The 7,660-nt window shown below is 41.0% G+C and overlaps 1 long non-coding RNA gene across 1 annotated transcript; it reads left to right on the top strand.

The window, feature by feature from the left end:
- Positions 1 to 296: 296 nt before the first annotated feature.
- Positions 297 to 5,077, top strand: LOC138921162 (uncharacterized). Its single transcript, XR_011433504.1, has 4 exons — positions 297 to 455; positions 1,389 to 1,500; positions 2,204 to 2,335; positions 3,993 to 5,077. It is a non-coding gene; the product is annotated as an uncharacterized lncRNA (long non-coding RNA).
- Positions 5,078 to 7,660: the final 2,583 nt, after the last annotated feature.

Raw genomic sequence — 7,660 nt, 5'->3', positions numbered from 1 at the left:
AACACTTTAACTCCATTTACCACGCTTCCACCTTTAGTGCTATTATTGCCAAATACTTTAATTCCACAATAATTTTTAAACACATAAGACATTAATATTGTTTTAAACATTCAATATTCATTTAGAATATATCCACATATTTTACTTTCCATTAATCTTCATTCTTTCCCGTTTTTCTGTTTCCATGTGGTATCATTTATCTTCTGCTTAAAGAACTCCCTTTAGTATTTGGTTAGCGAGGTTCTGCTGCTGCTGAACTCTCTCAGCTTTTGTTTGTCTATAAATGCCTTAGTTTCACTTTTAATTTGAAGGTTATTGTCAGGGAGTAGAGAAGTCTAGGTGGCAACTGTTACCTTTCATCACTTTGAAGATGACATTCGCTGTCTCCTTCCACTGTGGAGCTTCTATTGTTTTTGTGAGAAGTCAAAAATCAGATTATTGATGCTTCTGTAAAGGTAATATGCCTTTTTTGCTCTGTTGCCTTTAAGATGATCTGTTTGTCTTTGATTTTGCCTAGTTTTACTGTGATGTGGCTTTGTGTGGTTTCCGTTCTACTTAGCCTCCTTGAAGTTCATCAAACTTCTTGAATCTGTGATGCAATGTCCTTGATCGGTTTTGGAGACTTCTCATCCATTCTCTCATCATATGTTACTTCCCCCCATTCTGTTCCTCTCGTTCTTCTGGGACTCCAACTATCTGTTCAACTTTTCACTCTGACCCATATGTTTCTTAGGTTATTTTCTATATTTTTCATTCTTTTATCTTTTCATGCTTCAATGCAGATGTTTTCTTCTGACAAGTTCTTCGGTTCACTAATCTTTTCTCAGCTCTTTCTAACCTGCTGATAACTCCGTATGTTGAGTTTTTTATTTTGGCTGTTGTAGTTTCAGCTCTAGAATTTTAATTTGGTCATTTTTAACAGTTTCTTATTCTATGCCGAAAATTACCACCCTGTCATCTAATTTCTTGAATACATTAATGGCAGTTGTTTTAAAGTCTGTACTAACTCCACTGTTTTTATTTCCTGTTGGTTTCTCTATATCATCTGAGTTTCTTTTCCTCATGGTTTTTGGACATTTTCTCTTGCCTCCAGGTGAGTCTGGGAATTTTGGATCGACTATCAGATATTATATATAAGGCTCTGGATGGTGTTATCTTCCTCAGGAGAGGATTATCTTTTGCTTCTGGCAAGTAGCTAGGTACCCACCTTAATTAAATCAGTGTGAACAGATTCGAAACCAGCCTTCAGTGTCTATGGGGGTTGATGTATTTATAGTTCATCCTTATTTCTGGATTATAACCCTTGGGAGTTTCAACTGAAAGAGTAGGGTAACATCATGGTTCCTCTCCTTTGGTCAGCCCTGAACTCTAATTTTTGTCTCCTCCAGCCCCATATGACTGTGGTGCTCAGCTTTTCACCTGTCAGTCTTCTGTGCAGCCTCTCGGGGTCTCAGATAATGCTTGTCACCAGCAAATGCCTTGGGAAAAGCAGCACAGAAGGTCAGGCTCTATGCTCTTGCTTTGCTTTCATTCTCTCTGAGATCTTAGGCTCTTAATCCTCTCAGCCTTGGTAGTTTTCCAATATCTTTGGAATGATTTTTCAAAATTTCATCAGCTTTTCTAGTTTGTCCTTGGTGGGAAAGTTGGTCTGAAACAAGATAGCTATTATGGAAATCCTTGATAGCTAACATTTATTAAGAGCTTGATATGTGTCAGGTACTGCCCTACACATTTTATGTGTATTTACTCATTTAAACCTCACCACAATTCTAAAATGAAAGTACTCTTATTTTCCATACTTTTCAGAGAAGAGAATGGATGCATAGAGAGATAAGTAGCTCGTCATACAGTGTAAGTGATAGACCCAGAATTTGAAGACAGGCAACTTGAGTTAGAACCCTACACTTAGCCATGGAACTCCAAACCTCAACTCTCAGTTTTTCGTTCTGCTTGGGTTCCATGAGGCATACATAATGCCTTACATTAAATTCACATTTGACTTGAGCTAATCTCAGTGAGTTTCTGTCACTTGGGATCCAATGATTTCTGACCAAGCTCTTTGGACAAGCCAACTCTCCCACCAAAAATGCTTTTTTAGGATAAAATATACTAATACCCTTTCCCCAACTAGATATTGTTATTCTTCCCAGAGCTTCTTATTTGTTAACATCTTCCTGATCTTATTTCTCTTGTTTTTAAACAGAAACTCACTGGACAATTCCCTCACATTCATGGTTCCAGCAAACCTATCTGTGAGAAGCAAAGAGTATTCAAAAAAAAGGTATTCAAGCTGAAAGTAGGCAGCCTCAGTGAAGGAAGGAAGTCCTCCAACAAGGTCAGAATTCCACCAGGCTGTGTTCCAAGGCCCAAAGCACAGCTTGAACAGGAGAAGTAACGGAGCCAGCTGCTGAGAGGCGGCAGCCACATCCCCCCAGCTCATTAATCTGCCTCCCTTAGCTGTGAAAGGGACCCAGGGCTTCCATTTTAGCAGCATGAGGAAGCACACCATTTTCACTCATCATTCCATAAAATCCCCTTCTGGAACCATTATCTAAAAAAAAAAAGAAGACCAAAAAACTCAAGGGAACAGCCTCTGCAGCTTCACATAGCTCTTTATTTAGCAAACCTTACCTCATAAAATTCATCCAGCTGTTTATTTTTTCCACTATTGGCCAAACATGGTAACACCAATGGTGGGTTTTTGGTCCATTCTAGCCCACACTGAAGCCTAGAATTTGGGAGAAACCCTGAGAAAGGTGTTTGCCTCGGGGAGAGCTGGAGGTGAGAAGAAAAGTCTGTTTAGGGAAAAGGACTCTTCAAACCAGGGTGGAAACAATTCCTCTTTGCCAAGACAGAATGGGGAAGAAGGTGACAGATACTCGTCTTGTCCAGTGGATCTGCTGTTCCCCAGTATTCAGAGAGAAACCTTGAGTTTCCAGTGAGAAAGTAAATAAGAGGCCACTAAGAAATTAGCAAGGTCACCAAAAAGGATTTAGGTTGCTTGTCTCAGGATTCCAACAGAAACTCTTTTCTGACTCTTGTATTAGGATAATGATGGTGATGATGATGATGGTGCTGACAATGATAGTTCATTTGATTGGTTATTATGTGTCAGAGAATTTATATGCATTATCCCTAAGCAACCTGAAAGGCAGGTATTTTTATTCTAATTTTACAGAGAGAAAATGAGGTTAGAAAGGTTGAGTAATTTGCCCACAGTTACGCTGTAAATGGCGAAGCTGGGATTCTGAGTTAAAGGCCATGCCCTTTTCAAAACACCCTTTCTTCTGGTTTCTCTTCATTGTCATACCAAAATGGTTATGAATGTTTTAAAATGAGAGTGAATTTACATTATTACAGAATAACTATTCTCCCACAAAGAAATCACAATAAATATGCCAAATTATTAAAGATTATTTAACAAGATATTAAGTGAGAAGCTTCCTAGTTTCTGGAATTGACAACTAAGACTGAGCAAAGGTTCCACATACGCAACCTTCTAAATAGAACCACAAATAATTGGACCAGAGGTGCATCCAGGACTTCATAAGAGCAGAAGGACTGGTTCCCTACTAGGAGGAGAGGGGTTGTGCGAGGTCTGAGTAGTTAGTTACCACCCTAGCGGGTCCTCCCGCGTTTGGGGTCAGAGAACTTTTCTTCTATAGTAGATGGGAGGGGTGCTCCCCCATTTCCTAGCACAGCAGTTCCCAAATTGTTTAGTCTCAAGATCCTTTTACACTCTTAAAAATCATTGATAACCCTAAAGAGCTTTTGTTTATGTGGATTCTATCTATGAATATTCACATTATTAGAAACTAAAATAAGACAATTTTAGATTATCCACTTAATTCATTTTGAAATAATAATAAACCCATTATGCATTAACATAATATTTTTAATAGATGTAATTGGTTTATTTTTTTTTGAAGATTGGCCCAGAACTAACATCTGTTGCCAATCTTCCTCTGTCTTTTTTTTCCTCCTCCCCAAAGCCCAGTGGTAGTCGTATATCTACTTGGACATCCTTCTAGTTCTTCTGTGTGGGACACCGCCTCAGCATGTCTTGACGAGTGGTGCTAGGTCCACACCCAGGATCTGAACCAGCAAAACCCAGGCCACCAAAGTGGAGCATGTGAACTTAACCGCTACGCCACCACGCTGGCCCCCATAAATAATATTTTAATGAAAAATAATTCTATTTTACAAAAATGAAAAAATGAGAAGAGTAGCATTGTTTTACATTTTTTGTTTGTTTGCTTGTTTGTCTTGCTGAGGGAGATTCGCCTTGAGCTAACATCCACCACCAATCTTCCTCCTTTTGTACATGAGCCGCCATCACAGCACGGCCACTGACAGAGGAATGGTGTAAGTCCACACCCAGGAACGGAACCCGGGCCACTGAAGAAGAACGTGCTGAACTTAACCACTAGGCCACCAGGGCTGGCCCTGTTTTACATTTTTGAGAATCTCTTTAATGTCTAGTTTAATAGAAGATAGCTGGATTCTCATTTGACTGGCTTTGCATTCAATCTGTTGCATTATGTTGCTTTAATCGAAGAATATGAGGAAAATCTGGCCTCACACAGATATGCAGTTGTGAAAAAGGAATATTTTAATAGCCTTTTATATAACTGTCGATATTCTTCTTTGATGTTACACCAAAACTCAACAACTGGTCATTTCTTAAAGATTATTTGAAATGTAGAATCTGAAACCATGTCAGTCTTTTTCGTACTTTGTTATATTAAAATCCATTGGGTGAAATGGGTAAAGGTGTTCAGAAGAATAAACGTGCAGTTTTAAGACAAACGAGTCCTGAGGAGATAGAGTAAGGCGTGATGACTACAGTTAACAATACTGTATTGCATATTTGAAAGTTGCTAAGAGAGTAGATCTTAAAAGCTCTCATTACAAGAAAAAAAATTTGCAACTGTGTGTAGTAATGGATGTTAACTAGACATATTGTGGGGACCATTTTGTTATACGATGTCATATATATCAAATCAGTATGTTGTACATCTGAAACTAATATAATGTTATATGTCAATTATATCTCAATAAAAATGTTTTTAATCCATTGGTCTATCTTGTACTCAGACTGAATCTTTCACCTGTTTTTTGTAACCTCATTCATTGATCTGTCATTTGGAAATATTAGTTCACTGAGTTACTATGATCTTCTAAATTAGCACATTTCATTATACTAGTCAAAAATACATTCGTTATCATCACCCACAACGCCATCAGAAAAGTCTTTAAGTATGGGAAGCTATCAAGCTCATGGTTTCAGATGCAAGTTTTGCAAAATTCTGATTTCTGCTTAAAAACTCGAATTATATCACTGGCGATGATACTGTGAGCTATTTTTCCAGAAGTGATAGGCTTTCTGTACATTTTCAATAAAATAGCTGCCAAACCCCCAGGTCAGGATAGCAATAGTTTCTATGTCAGTCATTCTCTCAAGTAAAAATGGTGTTCTGTGAAAGTGGCCAGCTCAGCTTACTACTCAGTTGCAAAAGTGTTTTTTTTCTTAAGACAACCTCATACTTCAACATGTAGAGAAGTGCTTTACTTGTATATCCCATTCTGTCACACAGAATATTGTTACAAAGACATATACTCAAGCATTGAGACGTACTAAATTTAATTATTTTTACTGCTTCATCAAGACATTCTTAAGTCACACTGGAATTTTTTTTTCTACTGGTGAGTGCGTGATGGTGAAGAATCCAATGACTATCAAGACAGTCAGGTGACACTGTCTTAATTCATGCTAAGGTGCTGGCCGTTTTATCCATCAATTATTTTTGTACCATTAGTGCAAATGTCAACACAGTGAAAAAGGCAAATAATTTTTATTCTGAAAATAATTTTGACCTTGTGGATCCCCTGGAAGGATCCTGAAGATCCCCAGGAGTCCACAGACCAAACTAAAGAACTTCTGTCCTAGCAAGTTGAGGGGAGGGCAAGTTCCGAGAAAATCAGAGCAGGAGGCTCTTGCAATAAACAGAGACTGGCTCCCTCTCTGGATACTTGAGCAACTGCAGTCAGTAGGCAAACCTGGGCTACTATCAGGGCTGACGGGATCCTTGGCCTGTGTCCCTGGAACTTGGGAGGCCCAGAGTATAGGATGGTGCATTTTTACCCTGCATTAGGATGCCGGGCTGAAGGGGTGAATAGGGTCTGAGGAGCAACGGGAAAGAAAAACTTTTAGGAAATTTGTCCACTCAGAGTGCCCTTTCATGGTCTGCACAAGGCACGGTGTCTCCTTAGTGGCAGCTCTGGTTTGGGGGCATGCAGGCACCCAGGGGCTTTTTTCCTGGAGATTTCTGAAGTCAGGAGGCTTGCTGGGAGTAGCCCGTGATGGTAGAGAGAGAAGGGACCATGGATTACGTGTGTAAGAAGAAAATGGGGCATCCTCCACCCGTGTCCAGTTCCCCGTGACCATCTGAAGGTGTCAGAGAGGAAGTCAGAGACTCCCAAGGCTCCATGTCAGGCAGCTGGGGTTAGAGGAAGGGGCAGGAAGTGTGGGCTGTCCAAAGCTGGTCAAAGAAGGGATGCCCCACAAGGGGGGACAGGGGATTACAGGGGCGGGGGCAGCAGGGGTCAGGATGAGTCTCACTATTACCCCTAGAAAACACACGTCATCTACACAGACAGCACCTCATCAAACAGAGGAGACCAAGGGCATCTCCCACCCGACCCCTCAGCAGATACCGCATCTCCTCTCCCTGATTCTCAGTATCCTGCAGGGAGCAGACCCAGAACAGAGGGGGAAGGAAGTGAGCCAGACGCTGCTCACGCCCTCCTCCTCTTTGCCCCATCCACACCCTACAGGGCCCAAGTGCAAGGAAGAAGGGGGAGCCGCAGATCACAGCCCCTCGCCTGGGGCGGCGCCGTCAGGGAGTTTCGATGGACATTCAGAGCAGGAGTTTTCTCCTGGAGTGAACTGAGTTTCAATCGAGTGATGTGTCGAGAAATTATCAGATCAGCTTATGCTCTTAATAAGGGATCTGCTATCCCGTGGAGAAGGAAGATTTAACACAGTATAGCTGGGGTGGTGCATGGAATAAATAAAATTGTTACATGTTTATTCCCCCCGAAAGAGCTGAGACTCCTCAAACTAGTCACATTTAAAGAAATAAAACCAGCTGAAAGGAGTCACGATCAAGAGTCCCCTTTGGGTGGTTTGCACCACCCAAATGTCCACGGACAGATGAACAAATAAACAAAATGTGGTCTCTACATACAGTGGAATGTTACTCAGCCTTAAAGAGAAATGACCTAGGCCTCTTGCTGATAGAAGCCATCTAGTGTGCGTAGAGCCTGTGGAAGAATGAAGAGCTGAGAAGAAAACAGAGCCAAGGGGCGGAGAGGGAGACACAGATGCTGATGCTCTCCTTGGACCACCGAGGGGCCAGCTCGCCCTGGACTGAAACCCACCCTGGGGACTTCCAAGTTTGGGGCCTATTGCTGTTTTTGATTAAGCTGGGCTGACTTGGAGTTTTGTTGTCCTTTATGATCAAAAAGAGCCTGAAGACACTGATTCCAGATTCCGCTGTTTCACTTGCTAACGTATGAGCCTGAGCAAGTTATGACACTCTATCCATTCATTCTTTCATTTATTCACCTACTCAACGAATATTTATTAAGCGTCTAC

Source organism: Equus caballus, chromosome 28 (genome assembly GCF_041296265.1).
Source record: "Equus caballus isolate H_3958 breed thoroughbred chromosome 28, TB-T2T, whole genome shotgun sequence".
NCBI lineage: Eukaryota > Metazoa > Chordata > Mammalia > Perissodactyla > Equidae > Equus > Equus caballus.
Note: the sequence above shows the minus strand (reverse complement) of the source record. Positions and strands in the feature narration are given on the sequence as shown.